Genomic DNA, 18,734 nt, shown 5'->3' with positions numbered 1-18,734 from the left:
AGGTCAGTTTTGTACCGGCAAAGTAAATACTGCTTTATTGATCACATTCAACACAATTGCAAACTGTGGGTGTTGTAGTGAGAAATACAATAATACAGTCATTACAAGTTTTCAAAATGACTTGATATGATGCTACCAATAATTGGTAAATTATATGCAAAGACATTATCAGTGTGAACCTTTTTTAAACACCACTCATTCCATTCGTAGGTTTATGCACTTTATACCCACAAGCAAAGACCAAATTCATTTCTGAGCTGAATACATGTTACACTTTGTCACAACACATCAGTTCAGTATGTCTCTTGCAAGCAATCAAAATAAATATATGATTCATCTAGACTAACTGTTAAACTATTGAAAACATACCTTGCAAGGATTAGAGGCACTTTCAACCTAAGCAACATTTCTTCCTGTTATTGCAGAAAAATCAGGATATCTGCTTTGTTGTTATCATCGACTCTGATTATTGTCCGTCATGATGCACTCTGGCTGCAAAGCAGTTACAGATAAGAAGATACCGTATGAGAGTGACAAATGATGAGGAGAAAATAAGCTTATGGCAAAAGGATAATCCATATGGTGCAATGTGCTAAGAATAGGTCTTTATAAGAAGGCTGCTCAGTAACTCTAAATAGTCGCACTGGTTAAAACATGTTTTACCATAAGGTGTACTTCATTGTACTTGTGGGAGTGTATGTAAATGTGTGTGTGTGTGTGTGTGTGTGTGTGTGTGTGTGTGTGTGTGTGTGTGTTTGTGTGTGTGTGGATTGTCCTATGAGGGAAAACTCATGTAAATCAACCACTGAGTCCCCTTAAGTCATTTTGATCGATCAATCAATCAATCAATCTTTATTTGTGTAGCGCCAAATCACAACAAACGTTATTTCAAGATGCTTTTACAAACATAGCAGGTCTTGTCCTTACTCTGTTAAATTATTAACAAAGACTGAACATAAAGACAGGATACGATCATGTCTTCTTACAGACAGGACTCGATCTTATCTACTTTTAATCAACCATGAGCATTGCACCTCGCAGTATTTAGCTATTTACAGCGTTAGTCCAATTTATCTTGATTTAAGGGTAGATTGTATGCAAGCTGTAAAAGGTCAGCATTTACATCCCAAATGGGGCCCTTTGAAGTCAGGCAGAAATTCCTGACTGTGATCTTACAAAATTCAAATTATTTTCTCACTGACTTGATGGTGTAATAAAACATGTAGCTCCTAAGCATTTTCATAATCCACTTAAAGGCACTATGAGGAGTTTTTAACTGGTTTAGAAACAGACAGAAAGTGATACTGATGCCTCTGTATGACCCTCAAAAGCAAACAAGACTATCTCTGTTGTCATTTTAATGCCTGAAACCACTCTGAGGGGGTAGGTGTCAGAACAGATGACTGACATCTCACTTTAGAAACAGGCTGTTTTAATGGCTAATAATCACATTGTGTGATATATCTAAATGTTAAAAGACAACATGATGAGGTTATTGTCTGAAGACACTAATTTTGCATGCATAGGACAAGAGATAAGAGGTATCACTTTGTCCACAAGGGGTGCCAGAATCGATACAAACCAAAAGCTCCTCACAGCAGCTTTAATGTAATCAGACTTGGCTTTTTGAAATGATACACTGTTTTCTAACACTGCTGGTAGGTAAGGCAAATCCTGTGAATTTTCTTGGGGTAACGTGACTTTAACACATTAATGGGTAATTGTAAAGTCTGAGTGAAGAGAACCTTTATAAAACCTAAAACTACTGAATTAACTCTCGCCCAGTTTTCATCAACATAGGCCGCAATTTAAACATATGTATTCCAAAGTTCATTAAATGTATGGTTACAATAAAAGGGCTGCAACTCTGACAAATAGGAGTATCAATTTTTGCTTGATGATTTCACGAAGAAATTAAACACTGACACAGATTTTTCCATGAACTGGTTAGAAAAGAGCAATACTACAACTACTACTGCATTCTTATTAAAAAGAAAACCATGAAAGATTTGCAGTTGAAAACAAGGCAGGTGTTCTTTTCATCATCTTAATACAGTAGCACACCAGAGGTACATGACTTTGACTCATGCCCCAAACGCTTCACTGTCTTAGCTTTAATTCTCTGCTATCTAAAATTAATGATTAGGTTCGTTTGTGTTTCAGTCCAATGTTTGGGCAAAACCATTTCAATTAATTTGGATAACTAGTGTTTACTTTGATCAGCCACAATGTTACATAACATGAAATCCTACATTTTTGAAAATATAATACCTAAAAGAGATCAGCAGCCCATAAAAGCATCTTAGTGAGGTGCTTTGAAGGGTACTTGAGAGCTGAACCCAAAAAATTAAATCAAAGGCTGCAGTGTTTAATGTGTACGTCTTCACACAAAACTGAGCTTGAGCAGTGAGACTTTTTTTTTTGCTTCAGTGTGCAGGGTCTATAATGTATTGATATATTTTTGTTTTAAGGCCCACCAACTCTGTTAGCACATAATATAAATTCCTGGTTGATCTTGTGACACTTGTGGGTACTAGTGATTACAGAAAGAGTCAAATATGAATCATATATCAATAACTGGAGGCAGCATCACACCTTGAGCTGCCCCTGAGGTAATCTCTTAGCTATGTATACAATCTGAATCCTGTACAAAAGAAATCTACTGTCATGAATTTGAACCGGAAAATGCAAGGCTGACTGTCAAACACTACTGACCATGAATGTTATCAGAGATGGGGTCTGACAGAATTGTTATGGATTACTGTTTTAAATCTATTTATAAGCTCTATGCAGCAGACTTAAGTACTTTAAAAAATGAAGATCCTTGATTGGTTGTATTTCTGCAAAAAAAAAACTTAAATCATACATCCAAGAGTGTCTTCATTTTACCAAAATAGTCCAACTGCTTACAAGTTTAGCCTATTATCATTAGAAATAACTGTGATAATAATAAGATGTAAATTATAGACTGTCCTTTTTTAAGCAACTTTTGAGTCTATTTGATATTATTTTTATCATATGTTGCGGCAAATGGTAATAAACAATTACCTGAATGGAAGGAGATCCTAAAGAAGCCCTACTCTGTGAATAAGCAGTCACAAAAGCACGCATATAATGACACACACATTCTCATCACAGAGATTTACTCTCTTCTCCCTCTCCATTGCAGCCATGGCAACAACCATTTGCCTCAGAACTTTAATCACTAAATCTGCACAGTGGGTCATTATCAGATTATGGGATTAACCAATCCACACTGAAAACTCAACAGGCCCAAACCCAATCACAGAGAGACATGCTTGCACAGAATCTCTTGTGTGATTGTGTTGTGTGTGTGTGTGTGTGTGTGTGTGTGTGTGTGGTGTGTGTGTGTGTGTGTGTGGTGTGTGTGTGTGTGTGTTGTGTGCATGCGTGTGTGCATGCATGCGTGTGTTGCAGTAAAAAGCAATACAAAGAAAAGACAAAAACTAAAGCTATCACTGTCATGAATATTCAGTAGCAAGGCTGCTCTCTACAGTCAGGAGGAGAAGCTGCAGGTTGAGTGAACAATCTGCCTCATAAAAAATGCAGAAACATACAGGGATCTAGATAGAGGAGGAAAAGGAGAAGCACTGAAGACATTAAGTAACATAAAAGCACTTTGAGTGGTCAGAAGACTTGAAAAAAGCCCCATACAAATACAGTCCAACATGCTGGCACTGTGATTCTATACCCACCTTAGGAAAGCAGAAGAGAACACATTCTATACTTTATGTATTTAAGTTATGCTGTTTTTCATTTAATTTAACAGCTCACTGTGGCTGTCTTTGTTTGTACTGTTACTCTGTAATATACAGAATGAGCCAAAGACCAAAGCTTTTGTTAAGCTACATTAAAACTCTCACCTACTATATGATCAAAGGTTCTGAATGGTGAATGAATAATAACACTGCATATATATAAACAGCTGACAGCAGGGCAGCTGTCTTAATGGTTGAGAGAAGTAAGGAGCTCATACATCAGGAGTAGCAGTAAGCAACTGATGTTGTTCATGAATCTAATAAGAAGCTTCCTAGAGGCCTTTTTATAGAAGCTGTCAAGGCACCTAAGAAGATTTAACGTTAGTGACATGCACACAGATAATGAGACAGAGGAAGAAGACAGGAGCTCAGTGTGCCAGTTCCTTTGGCAGTCTTAAGGACTATAGCAGCATAACTAAAGATGGCTTAAGCCTGAGATACCCCTAACTATAAGCTTTATCAAAAAGGCAAGTTGTAAGTGTTGCTTGTCTTGTAGGTTCCTCTGGATTGTTGCTGCTGATGGATTGCTACTGTGGACCTAACTGACTCCCACTGCCACAACTATTAATATCAGCCTGACCATTATTATCACTGTTATAAAGCTAATTTTCATTTTCAATTTACTCCAACTGCTATAATTGGTATTAGTATTTCTACCCTATTATCAACATCGTTATTGTAAATTCTAACATTAGACCAGTTGACTTTAAATGCCATCAATTTCAAGACCAGCCTATAATCATCAATTCGCTGGTCCTGTAATAGTGCACATACTTTTACCATTATTATTGACCCTGTATCGATCAACTATATTTATGTAGCACTTTCTCTAGTCTTCTGACCACTCAAAGCACTTTTGCATTACATGTCACATTCCCTCCAGGATGGCAGAGGCTGCTATGTAAAGCACCCATCAGAATTCACAAATCCCATAGCACAGCCATGGTAGCAGTTGGGGGCTAAGTATCTTGCTCATGGACACTTCAGCATGTGGACAGTGGGTCCTGGGATCAAAGCCCCAACCTTCCAAGACTACGGTCTCTACCACTGAGCCACAGCCACCCTCCGAAATGCTCTGCTCAAAGAGGGATTGAGGAGAATAAAAGAGAGAGAGAGAGAGAGAGAGAGAGAGAGAGAGATGATAGTGATGAGACGGGTAGTAGTAGTAGTAGTAGTAGGAGCCGTTGCCGCTGGAGTCAGACACGTCCACAGCAGTAAGCCATCTACGGCAGTGACTCAGAGGAACCTACGAGACAATGTAGCTCAGGGACTCCAGAAAGGTCTATGGTTAGTCTATTAGTTAGTCTAAGATTAGTCTGTTAGTAAGTCTATGGTTAGTAACTATAATGTCTAATTTTGTGTCTAGGTTATAATGTAAACTGTTAATAATAGCACACATTGTACTTTTATCTACAAGCATGACATACCTTTTATCATTTGCAGATTCAGTTATAATAATGATGATGAATCATGAAAATGTATTCATCTGACAACACCAGGAAGCTATTTAACTTAATGCAATTATCACAACAAAAAGACACAGAAAGTGTAATATTATCATTAGATGCTGAGAAAGCTTTTGACAAAGTCAACTGGACATTCTTATTCCTAACTCTAAAAGAATTTGGATTCAAAGAGACATTTATAGGATGGATTAGAGCACTTTACACTTCACCAATGGCCACTGTTCCCACTAATGGGTTCATTTCAAAAAACTTCCCCCTGCACAACGGTACTAGACAAGGATGCCCACTCTCTCCTTCCCTCTTTGCACTATTCATCGAACCACTTGCAGCTTCAATCAGAGAAAATAGAAATATAAGAGGTTTCCAAACATCTTCAACAGAACATAAAATAATTCTTTACGCAGATGACATACTACTCCTATTAAAAGACCCCCAATCCTCCCTCCGAAAATGCTGTAATATAATCACGTCATTTTCAAAAAAATCCGGATACTCTGTTAACTGGTCTAAGTCCACAATCTTACCAAACAAATTAGAAGAAAAAATAGTAGCAGCACTAGCTTCCAATCACCAACTCAGAACAGGGAATATCAAATACTTGGGCATTAATATCTCCCCCAAACTGTCTGATTTGTTTAATCTAAACTTCTCACCTCTCCTACCAGATCCAAGATGGCGCCACAGACGGTCGCCCTGGTACTGCGCTCTCTCGTACTTGTTGCGTTTTTCTCTTTTCTTGTATCTTTATGCTCCGCTTCTCTGGTTTCGTTTACCAGAGAAGAACTTGTTAACATTGGACAGTCCTCTGCCGAACTTTTTACACCGGTTTTCATTGAACCTGGAAGTTACACAGAGATTCTTGCTAGTGGAGCCGCAGCTCTCTATGGTCTTTGCCGGAGACGCCGGCGCCGGGGCAAGCGAGCAGGCGCGCTCGTCAGACTGAGACAGTGGGGGTTACGCAGTGCGCTACCGTCCATTCACCTGGCGAATGTCCGCTCCCTGGCAAACAAGATGGATGAACGGCTGCTCCTCAACTCAAGAAACTCGGACTTTTGCAGATCCACCGCCCTGTGTTTCACTGAAACCTGGCTCAGTGAACACATCCCAGAAAGCTCGCTGCACTTACCGGACTTTCAGCTCCACAGAGCGGACCGCGTAAAGGAACTCTCTGGGAAGGCGAGAGGAGGCGGAATCTGTTTCTACATAAACGAAGGTTGGTGTACAGATACCACAGTGTTGAAGAAGTCATGCAGTCCAAATCTGGAGACTCTTTTCATAAACTGCAAACCCTTCTATTCGCCGCGGGAGTTCTCCTCCTTAATTCTGGTCGGTGTCTAAATCCCACCTCAGGCCTGCGTAACGGAGGCGTTACAGCACCTGGCTGACCAGATTACAGACGTGGAGAAAAAACATCCTGACTCTCTGCTCATCATTCTCGGGGATTTTAACAGAGCAAATTTAACCCACGAACTACCTAAGTACAGACAGCATATTAAGTGTCCCACCAGGGAGTCTAACACTCTGGACCACTGCTACACAGTAATAAAGGACTCATATCGCTCTGTCCCCCGTGCAGCTTTAGGACTATTTGATCACTGTCTGATTCACCTCATCCCGACCTACAGGCAGAAGTTAAAAATGGCTAAGCCTGTAGTTAGGACTGTGAAGAAGTGGACGGAGGAGTCAAAGCAGGAGTTACAAGCCTGCTTTGATTGCACTGATTGGAGTGTTTTTGAAGCTGGAAACCTCAACGAACTCACTGACACTGTGACTTCATACATCAGCTTCTGTGAGGACATGTGTGTGCAGACCAGGACCTTCCGCACATACAACAACAACAAGCCCTGGTTCACACCTCAACTGAGGAAGCTGCGTCAGGCCAAAGAAGAGGCCTACAGGAGTGGGGACTGGGACCTGTTCAAGCAGGCCAGAAACAAACTGACGAGGGAAATCAAGGTAGCTAAGAGGAGCTACACTGAGAAGTTAAAACAGAGCTTCTCTGCCAACGACCCCTCAGAAGTTTGGAGAGGTCTGCGTGAAGTTACAAGCTACAGGAGACCCTCCCCCCACCCTGAAGGTAACAAAAGACTAGCTGACGACCTGAACAGCTTCTACTGCAGGTTTTCACACCCCACACCCGAACACTCTGATTTACCTGGCCCCCCCCCCCCCCCCCCCCCCCCCCCCCACAAGCCCCTCCCCACCCCCCTCTGACCCCCCACCTGCGCTGACGATCTGTGAAGATAAGGTAATCCAGCTCTTCCAGAGACAAAAGACCAAGAAGGCTCCAGGACCAGACGGCTTGTCCCCCTCCTGCCTGAGAGTCTGTGCTGAGCAGCTGGCCCCCATCTTCACAAAGATCTTCAACACATCGCTGGAGCTGTGTGAAGTGCCCTCATGCTTCAAAAGCTCCACCATCATCCCAGTCCCAAAGAAACCCACCATCACAGGACTCAATGACTACAGGCCCGTCGCCCTGACGTCTGTGGTCATGAAGTCCTTCGAGAGACTAGTGTTGAGCCACCTGAAGGACATCACAGGCCCCCTGCTGGACCCCCTGCAGTTTGCCTACCGGGCAAACAGGTCGGTGGAGGATGCAGTCAACATGGGTCTGAACTACATCCTGCATCACCTGGACTCCCCCAGGACCTACGCTAGGATCCTGTTCGTGGACTTCAGCTCTGCGTTCAACACCATCATACCAGACATCCTGCACCAGAAACTCACCCAGCTCACAGTGCCGGCCTCCATCTGTCAGTGGATCACCAACTTCCTGACAGACAGGAGACAGCAGGTGAGGCTGGGGAGCATCAAATCCAGCACCCGGACCATCAGCACTGGCGCCCCACAGGGATGTGTTCTCTCCCCACTGCTCTTCTCCCTCTACACCAATGACTGCACCTCAGGGGACCCCTCGGTGAAACTCCTGAAGTTCGCAGACGACACCACCGTCATCGGTCTCATCCAGGACGGAGACAAGTCTGCTTACAGACAGGAGGTGGAACAGCTGGCTCTCTGGTGTAGTCAGAACCATCTGGAGCTGAACCCGCTCAAGACGGTAGAGATGACAGTGGACTTCAGGAGAAGCCCCCCCCACTCACCATCCTGAACAGCACTGTGTCTACTGTGGACTCTTTCAGGTTCCTGGGATCCACTATTTCCCGGGACCTGAGGTTGACCTCCCACATAGACACAATCAGAAAAAAGGCCCAGCAGAGGATGTACTTCCTGCGTCAGCTCAGGAAGTTCAACCTGCCCCAGGAGCTGCTGATCATGTTCTACACCTCCATCATCCAGTCTGTTCTGTGTGCCTCCATCACTGTCTGGTTTGGCTCTGCAACCAAACTAGACAAACACAGACTGCAGCGGACTATAAGGACTGCAGAAAAAATCATCGGTGTCGACCTGCCCCCCATCCAGGACTTGTACCGGTCCCGGGCCAGGAAACGGGCAGGTAGCATCACTGCTGACCCCTCACACCCTGGACACAAATTCTTTAAACTCCTCCCCTCCGGCAGGCGCTACAGATCACTGTGCGCCAAAACAACCCGCCATAAGAACAGCTTCTTCCCCCAGGCTGTCTCTCTGATGAACACTAAACCATAACAGTGTCACACCTGTCAGATAAATACTCTCTGTAAATATACATGTAGATACACAATGCAACATTCTCAAAGCAGAATTCCATATTTCTATTTTTTGTACTATGTAACTACTATTTTAAAAATATAAAACTACCTCTGCAACTCACCACTGCACTTTATCATATTATTTTAGCCTGTACATATTAGTCAAGCCTATTTGTTGTTTCTTTGTATTTATAGCTAAGGTTATTGTTATTATATTTTTATTTTATTTTTTATTGTAGTTCTTATTCTTATTCCTATTCTGCCTTGTACAAAGAGAGCACAGTTTACTGAAGTCAAATTCCTTGTGTGTTCAAGCATACTTGGCGAATAAAGCTGATTCTGATTCTGATTCTACTAACAGTCAAACAGGACCTACGCCGTTGGTCTAACCTCCCTTTATCACTATTAGAAAGAATATCATCAGTAAAAATGTCTATCCTTCCTAAAATCAATTATTTATTCACAATGATTCCAGTCACACCATATAACTCCTGGTTAAAATCAATTAACTCGGCAATAACCAAATTCTACTGGAAAAATAAAACACCAAGAATAAAACTTACTACTCTCCAAAAACCCAAAGCCCAAGGCGGACTTGAACCTCCGGACTTTGAGCTTTACCATCTATCAAGCCAATTGAAATATTTGATACAATGGCACAGAAAATGTAATTCCTCCTGGCTTGATACAGAACAAGCACTCTGTGGGGACCTTCAACTAGCCAACCTTCCATTTATCACACAAAATATAAAACAACACCAGTGTTTCAAAAGTATAACAATAGCAACGACCCTCAAAGCTTGGTGGAAAGCTGTTAAAATCACAAAGTCTCAACAAATTGCCCCATCCCTCCGCTCTCCCATCTGGAAAAACCCTGATTTCTCTTTTAAAAAGAAACCACTCCACTTCCCCAACTGGGTGAAAAAGGGCATCACGCACCTTCAGCACATTACGGAGGAAAACACTCTCATCAGCCTCACCAAACTAGCCCAGAAATTTAGTATCACCCCAAACTTTTTAGAATACATACAACTACAATCTATAGTGACACCAATCCTAAATAGCATTGTTAACTCACTGGATGACCCCATTCCAATTGACAGAATCTTAAATATCTTCAGTAAAAAAAAGAGCATGTCAAAAATATACGCAATCTTAAACCAGTCCGACACCTCGGTGTCATTACCGATATCAAAATGGGAATCAGATCTCTCAATAACAACTAACTGTGACTTCTGGAATCGAATCTGTATATACAACTACAATAAAAGCATTAGCAAAAACTTACAACTTATCCAATATAAAACCATCCATAGGACACACTACACTGTGGCAAAACTACACAAAATGGGATTATCAGAAACAGACAAATGCACAAACTGTATTCAAGATACAACAGACACATATCTCCATGCATTTTGGACCTGCACACCGGTCCGCCAATTCTGGCAACAAGTCATCGACAGATTGTCAACCATGCTCAACTGCAACATCCAGCTGTGCCCAACAACTTGCATCCTTGGCGACATATCGGAAATAACACAACATAATAAACATTCCACCATTCTCTTAACGGCCCTAATCATAGCAAAGAAGACTATCCTCTTAAATTGGAAATCAAAGAGAAATCTAAACATTAAGATTTGGGAGAATCTAGTAATGGACCAAATATCAATAGAGAAATGTTGTGCGACAGTTAATAATACACTGGACTCATTTGAAAGCAGCTGGCTACCAATCATCACTAAATTAACAGCTTTAACTGACTGATCTCCAAACAACCACAAAACAAAACAAAATAGTAGACTGCCAAATATTTTCATGACTTGAGTTTTCCCATATACTTCTCTCCAACCTATTGACTTACACCCACATTCACAAACACATGGACACCCTCTTACCAGGGTTCATCATATACACACAATCACAAACCACACACATACACATTTATATGCTCACACCCGCATACATATACAGGAGCTTTAAAGGGGCCTTGCGGTCACTCTCGGATGGCCCTTGGGATTCGACCTGGCACGGGTGGTCGGCCCCGCACCCCGGGGTGGTTGGGGCGTTGGGTTTGGTGGGGCCCTTCGCGGTGTGGGTGGCTGGGCCCTGTGGTTGGGCTCGGGGCCTTTTGACGGGGGGCTGGCGGTGCCTGCCGGGTGCCTGCGCGGCCTCTGGTTCTACTGGTGGGGGAGGTGGGGGGGTTGTGGGGTTTGGTCCTGGGTTCCCCCTCTGGACGCTTCTGCGCTCTGTCCCTGTGGCTGCCTGGGGCGGGGCCTGGGGGGCCTCCTGGGTCCTGGGGGTTTGGTACCGGGGGCGGGTGGGCGGGTTGGGCGGGCGGTGTCCTGGACTGGGGTTGGCCGGCCGGCGTGGTGGTGGTGGGGGGGGGGGTGGTGGGGGCAGGGGAAGGGTCCATTCATTGGCCTGCCTTTCCCTTCTGGTCTCCCCGGTTGGTTTTGGCCCTCCTCTGGCCGGCTGCGCCTACTCTGCTCGTGCGGCCTGCGGCAGGGGTTGGATTGGGGCATCACGTGGTGCCGGGTTCCCCTCCCTGGCTGTGGGCTCCCTGCCTCCCTGTGGGATACTGGGGGGGATCTCGGGTCAGGTGCCACGCCCTGCCAGGCGGCTGTGGGCCTTGTCTATCGCGGGGTGGGGGGGCTGGTGGGTGGGGCTGGGGGGGTCTGGGACTGCTGGAGTGCCACCGCCCTAGGGCCCCCTGGAGTGGGCTTGCCGCAGACGGGCCCTGCCTCTTTTAACGCACTACACTAGAACAGTTGGACAAAAAAAAAAAAAAAAAAAAAAAAGACAATAGGGTTGGGGGTGCTGTTGGGTGGGCGGGTTTTATACAGGGGGAGGGGCAGATGATGGGGCATTAGTGCACCAAGGCTCTCCCCCCCCCTCTCCCGCCTCCCTTCCACCCCCTTATTTTAATGCACCTCACTAGATACTGATATAGGTAAAGACATGGGGTGGGGGGTGTGGGTTGGGTGGACCGGTTTTATACTGAGGGGGGGGCAGATTGTGGTGCAGTAGTGCGCTACGGCTCTCCCCCCTCTCTCCTGGGAGTGGTCGGGCCGTCTGGGGGGGGCGGGGGGGATTGGCCCTGCCGCCTCCGCCCTCCCCCCGCTCCGGCGCGCCGGTTGGCGGGCTCTGGTCCTGGTCCTGCCCGTCTGCCTGGCTGTCTGCTCCCGGTGCCGGGCCCCCTCGGCCCTGGTGGCTCCTTTGGCTCCGTCTTGGGGGGCTGTGGGGGCGGTGTTGTGGGGGTGTCCCTTGGGGGGGCTGCGGGATCTCTCTCCCCTCGCCCCCCTTTCCTCCTACTGGGTGACCTGGGGGTCGCCCTGGGTGCTCCGGCGGTACCTGTTTGCTTCCGGTCTGGGTCCTTGGCTTGTCCCCTGGCCTGGGTCTCCCGCGGCGGGTTGGGTCCTTCGGTCCGACTGCTCTCGCGGCCCGGGTGCCAGGCCATACCGCTCGGCTGATCTGACCCAAGTGGTTTCATCTGCACCAGTGGTGGTCTCGTTACACAAATAGAACACAGCACGGCGGCAACCCTCTGCGACCCAAGCTTCAGTAATGATTGTGGACACTAAGGGTTGCTTAATCATTAGTATCACCCCACGGATTTTTTTTTGGCATCATGGTGAGATGGTCCCTCTCCATCTAAGTATGTTTGGTCTCTCTCTCGATGTCCCTTTGTATATCCTTATGTAATCTTTCTTTCACTTTCTCTTTTTTTTTTTTTTTTTTTTTTGGCCCACCTAGGTGTGCACGCCCTCTTTTACAGAACATGATATTAGCTGCCAATAAAAGATAGGCCAGAGTTCTAAGAGGGATGGTGATGGTTGCATGCACACAGTCACAAGCACAGAAGAAAAAGGTTTTCTTTCTTTTCTTTTGCTGCAAGAATAAATTGCATTAATATTTGACAGTTTGTGACAAACATGACACAAACCAGAAATATATATGCAGACAAGAGAAAAAGATAGAAGAGAAAAGAAAGAAGAAAAGAAAGAAAGAAAGAAAAGAAAGAAAAAAAAAAAGAAAAAAAGAGAAAAAGGGGAAAAAAAGAAAAAAAAAAGAAAATGTATTTATGTCTTCTCTATGGGTTCGTTTGGCCTCCTGTGGAAAAGTGTAGAAAAAATGCTACAAAGAAAACATCAAAAGACCTCTTCCCTCTGAAATACCAATTACTTTCCCCTCAATTTTCCCTTTTTTAGGGACAAAAAGCACTACTGCTTATAAGCTATATAGCTGAAGGCTACTCCTTGGGGGTTTTGCTGTCTAAGGAGATTTGTTTTGAAAGTTGTGAATATGCTGCCTTTTGAGTGGAAAGCCCTTAAATTAGATTAGGTGGAATAAAATTCTCATATCATTAAGAATTTTAAATTTAAGGATATTGACCTTTAAGCAGCAGGTATCCTACTTAGTGTATGCATTTGTTATATTGCTTTTTTTCTAAATGAAAATTGATTCAACAGCAGCATCAGGATGTTGCTTTCATGTCTTTAAAGTACTTATTTACCTTTCTCTGTACAGATAGTATTTTTATTTTTATTTAGAACTTTTGGATTTGTGTTAAGGTTTATATATTTATTGTCCTTACCATCTTGTTGTGTCCTTACTGTCTTCTTGTTAAAGGGATATTTCAGTTTTTTTGAAGTGGGGTCGTATGAGTTACAGTACATTAGTGCTCCTGTTAGCCACAATGCGTGCCAGTGAGCTCTTCCCCTGTAATGAGAAAATTCCCAGAGGACCGGCAGGTAAGCTAGGCTATTTTCTCTGCTAACGGGGCCGCCTATTTCGCGAAATTTCGCCAAAGTTAAGAAAATATGGTCCAGGCCCTCATCACGGTGCAAATGCATGCACCAGAAAAACCTCGGAGACCGGTGTTCTTCTACTGCATGAGCACGGATACACGCCGATCAGCTGTTTGGATCAACAAGCACGTAGCAAGATCGAGTTGCGGTATCGGTCTTTAGAGTGAATTAAACTCACTTTTCTGCAAATTTAAGAGATGGTACATACCTGTCTTTATCCCGGCTGTTCAAACAAGCAAACCTCCTGTAAATCTTGAATCTTGAATCTTGACTTGGGAAAGAGACAGCAACCTCTCATGTCAACTTCTATTTGCACTTTAAAGGTTTGTGTTTGGTTCTGGAAGCATATTGAAAATTCTTACACTTAGGATTTGAAAATTGAAAGAAGTATATTTATTTCAAACAATTTTAAGTAATAGGAATTTAATATAAAAAAAATTAGAAGCAAGCTTGTGGACAGATGTTTAGAAATAAAATGCATTACAGAATGTGTATTTCCATTGAATTTCCTGTAAGTACCCATTAGGGGATAAAAGGAAGGGTAAAGGATGGACTAATATAAGGAATAATAAGGAAACACAGCTCTGAAGGGTTCCATTGAGATTTCTATATAGATATATATTTAGGTAAAAACATACTGATTATTCACATGTACTTTTGTTTGCACACATTGCAAGACACCATAATCATTAAAGGTCATCCCTCAGGCTCTTGTGCTAGCTGCACAATATCTTGTTTATTTTGCTGCATGAACAATCAGCTCCATGCTAACTGTCTTTTTCAATGGTTGGTCATAATAGTTGCTCCTATACAGATTTTGGTATCAGAAAATACATTACAGGTACTACAATACAGAACTGATGTAAGACTTCATTCAATTATCATTATCATTACCTTTTTTGTTGTTTTTGTCGTTTTTACTGTAAGTCAATCAATCCATCTATAAGTAAGTTTTCCTACCACCAAAACAGTAGCCTTAACAGAAGAGAGCTTTGTTCTGCTGTCATGGATAAATCATGGCTGTCAATGATTGTAACTGGTGGCATAATAATTTTAATGAGTGAGCTCTTTCCAAAATGGGGCATACAAATTGTCCGCGTTCCATTTCTCCATGTAAGAGCATGGGTGAGAGCCTTCCTCTTTCTCAGATATACCCAGTATACGAACATTGTTACGCCGGCTTCTGCACTCCAAATCTTCAACCTTCGTGGAAAGAAATGTAGCTATCTTTTCAGGTTTTTCACAACATTTTGCAGCGTGATAATCTCGTCTTCAGCTCAGTGGCGGCTGGCCAATAGGGGCGCTAGGGCGCCGCCCCACCACTCACCACAAGAGATAAAAAAAAAAAAATGTAAATTAAATAATAAAATAATATTCTGAACTGTATGTATATATATATATTTTAGATGAGCAAGATTCATATTATATAGTTAAATAATTATTAGTAAAGCTGTTTCGTTCATCTGTGTTGTCTGATTGGTGACGTGTTTTCCCCATGGGTTTTCCCCATAGACTGGTTTTCCCGGTTTTCCTCCGGGGCGCAGAAATCTTTGGCCATAGACTCTCGTTAAAAGTTGTACATGCGCAGTAGCTCCTCTTCAATACAAGAGATAGGGCCGTGTCGGGGCGCATCTTCCCTGCGCCCAGAGCTGAATGCAGCTTAATTTACATACCACCACCCTCCCGCCATAGGGCCGACGTCACAGCTGTCTGTCATAAAGCACGGCTGATTGACAGCTTGAGCCGTGGGAGTAGGAGACGATCGGACAGAGAAGCAAAATGGAGACAGAGAAGTTAAATAATTCAGTGAAGTCACTCAAAACATCACCTTTTGAGAGGAGAACGTACCAGGAGAAGCTCGGCGTGAAAGAGCGTGGACCTGATCAGCCCAACATCATCATTAATCAGCAGTCCAAAGACAGAGGGAGACAATACACCCGGTCTTTTTCCAGGACCTGGTTTAGCAACAAGGCTTGGCTAACTGCATGTAGTGATGCTAATGCATTATTCTGCTTTCCCTGCCTCCTTTTCCAAACGTCAGGATCTGACCCAGCATGGATAAAGACAGGTATCACTGATTTAAAGCACTTTTCAGAAAAGTTAAAGAGGCATGAACAAACTGGGATCCACATGGAAAACGCACTGCGATTAGCTATGTTTGGAAAAATAAACATATCATGTCAGCTTAATGAAGGCTACAGGATGGGGATCCGTAAGCACAATGAGGAGGTTGACAAAAACAGGCACATCCTATGTAAAATAATAGACTGTGTCAAGTTCTGTGGTGCATTTGAACTTGCCCTGCGTGGCCATGATGAAAGGGAGAGCTCAGAAAATCCTGGTGTTTTTAGAGGATTGGTGGATTTTGTAGCATCACTGGACACAGTTCTACATGAGCACCTGCAGACTGCCACTGTGTATAAGGGAACATCTAAGACTGTACAGAATGAACTCCTTGACTGCATGCTGTCAGTTTTCAGAGAGTGCATCATTGAAGAGATCAGGAGTGCAGATTTTATCTCCATCCAGGCTGATGAAACAATGGACATTTCCACTCAGTGTCAGCTGGTGCTTGTGATCCGCTACATTGACAAAGCCCATGATGTCCAAGAGAGGTTTTTTGAGTTCATGCCTCTCCAAAGTGCCACAGCTGATTCCATTGCCACAGAACTTCTGGATAGATTGAGCTTCATTCTCCCCGATGACCAGAAGAGCAAGCTCATCGCCCAAGCATATGATGGTGCAAGTGTCATGAGAGGAACCACAGGTGGTGTGCAGAAGAAGGTCCAGGATGTATATGTGAATGCACACTATGTCCACTGCTATGCTCATCAACTCAACCTTATCATGCAGCAGGTGACTTCCCATCTTTCAAAAGTGAGGAATTTCTTCTCCGACCTGGCTGGATTCTCTGGCTTTTTTTCAAGATCTCCAAAGAGAACCAGTGTGCTTGATAGAGTGGTGGCCCACAGACTCCCAAGAGCAAGCACAGTGAGGTGGAACTTCCACAGCCGAGCTGTGAACACTGTTTTTGAGCACAAAGAAGACCTGCTCCAGTGTTTTGAAACCATCAGGGACTCAGGAGAGTTTGATCCTACCACTGTGAGAGAAGCTGGAGGGTTTGTGAGGCTACTGGAGGATGACAGTTTCAGCTTCTTCCTGAAACTGTTTCACCTCATCATGCCTCATGTGGACATTCTCTACAGCCAGTTCCAGAAGCGGACCATCGACTCTGTGTTTGTTCAGGGAATCACGCAGCAGTTCACAGACAACATACAGAAGATCAGGTAAATTAATTTGTATGTTGTGCTGTTTAATATTACTGATATTGTGTTAATCTCTATGATGCTTGAACAACTTAACATTTCTTCTTATTTTACCTGGCATCTAAAGCTTAACTTTTTTCTCTTCTGGTTCTGTTCAGAGATTCTCCTCCCTACTCTCTGTGGAGAACACATTGGCAGTGTATCTCAGCTGACCAAGAAACGCCGCACACTGGGCCCAGGTGATCTTCAGAGGGTCGCTACAGAGGTGAGATAGAAGCTTCTACAAATAATAACAATACAGAGAGATCTACAGGCTGGCATAATATTAAAAAGTATATGAATTATGTTACACCATAACAAACTAGAAACAACACTAGTGAACTGGCAGGAATAGTAATGCTATTATTTGACAGATTATTTGTTAACAAGCATTATACACAGTGTAACAGTGCCCTCTGCTGGCGAGCATGTAACATCATTACTACACACACATTAATTGGTGATACATGAATAATATCTACACCTCTTTAAATAAGTACTGAGACAATGATTAGCTTACACAGCTTATACAAATGGTAAACAGAAATCTTATTAATCAATGATCTACTGTAGCTATTTAGCCTACTGCACCAGTGGTAGCATGAATACTGCAGTCATGAGACACCATCACCATGGTCACTTATCTATTACAGGTGATGCAGCAAGACAATTGAATCGAATCGACCAATATTAGCATCATTCTTACTGTAACACTACAACGTGAATTACATATAAAACAACTGTCCTGCAGAAGTTGATTTATAAGATAATTTCCTTGGTGTATGAAACTACTCACAATACTAGAATAACAGAACAGGATAAATATAATGCAACTAAACAAGTGACTCACTTTAAACTGAAAGACGCACACCAAAAGGCACAAGATGATTACTACTTATAAACTTCTGACTGTCTGTAGGAAAATGCAAAATCATCTCCTGTCTGCAGGGGCGGATCTTAAGCGCTGCAGGACACCACTCATCTAATTATTTGATTGACAGCTCCGTAACAATTACATTTAAGAACAACTGAACATAAAATCAATGAATCACAATTTGAAATCTGATGCCTAAGCACAGTTTTGTACAACTTTTATAGAGGTGATATGTTAATTTGCATGGTTGCTATTAAATGAGCACATATATTCATACAATAAATAGTTTTTAGATATTATTACTAAGTCATATATATATTGGAAAGCTGATTTATAGCCATCTCCATATTGCATTAAATTGGTGCGTTTATTTTTTAGGTTTGTGACACTATCTTGGGCCATGCAAGAGACCGATTTGCCTTCACAAATCATCTGATCAGTGCTACACTGCTGCAGGCAGACAGATTCCAGCAGTACCAGAGCCAGTTCCCTGAAGCAGCACTGAACACCACCATGGAGGCTTACCCAGTGCTGAACAAAAACAAGCTGAAAACTGAACTGGCTCTAATTTACGGGAATGATGAGTTCAGGAGCTGCAGTGGTGCTGTGGCTCTGTACCAGCTCTTCATTGGGAACAATCTTCAGGACACCTTCTCAGAGACTGTGGCTCTGCTGAATATCCTCATCACAACTCCTATGACCACAGCTGAATCTGAGAGGTGCTTCTCAACACTGAAGAGAATCAAGACCTTCCTCAGGAACACAATGTCACAGGATCGTCTCAATGCATTGGCCATGCTCTCTATGGAGAAGAAACTTGTTAAAAGCATCCCTGACTTTAACCACAGAGTCATTGAGAAATGTGCT

The sequence above is a fragment of the Notolabrus celidotus genome, chromosome 20 (assembly GCF_009762535.1).
Source record: "Notolabrus celidotus isolate fNotCel1 chromosome 20, fNotCel1.pri, whole genome shotgun sequence".
NCBI lineage: Eukaryota > Metazoa > Chordata > Actinopteri > Labriformes > Labridae > Notolabrus > Notolabrus celidotus.
Note: the sequence above shows the minus strand (reverse complement) of the source record.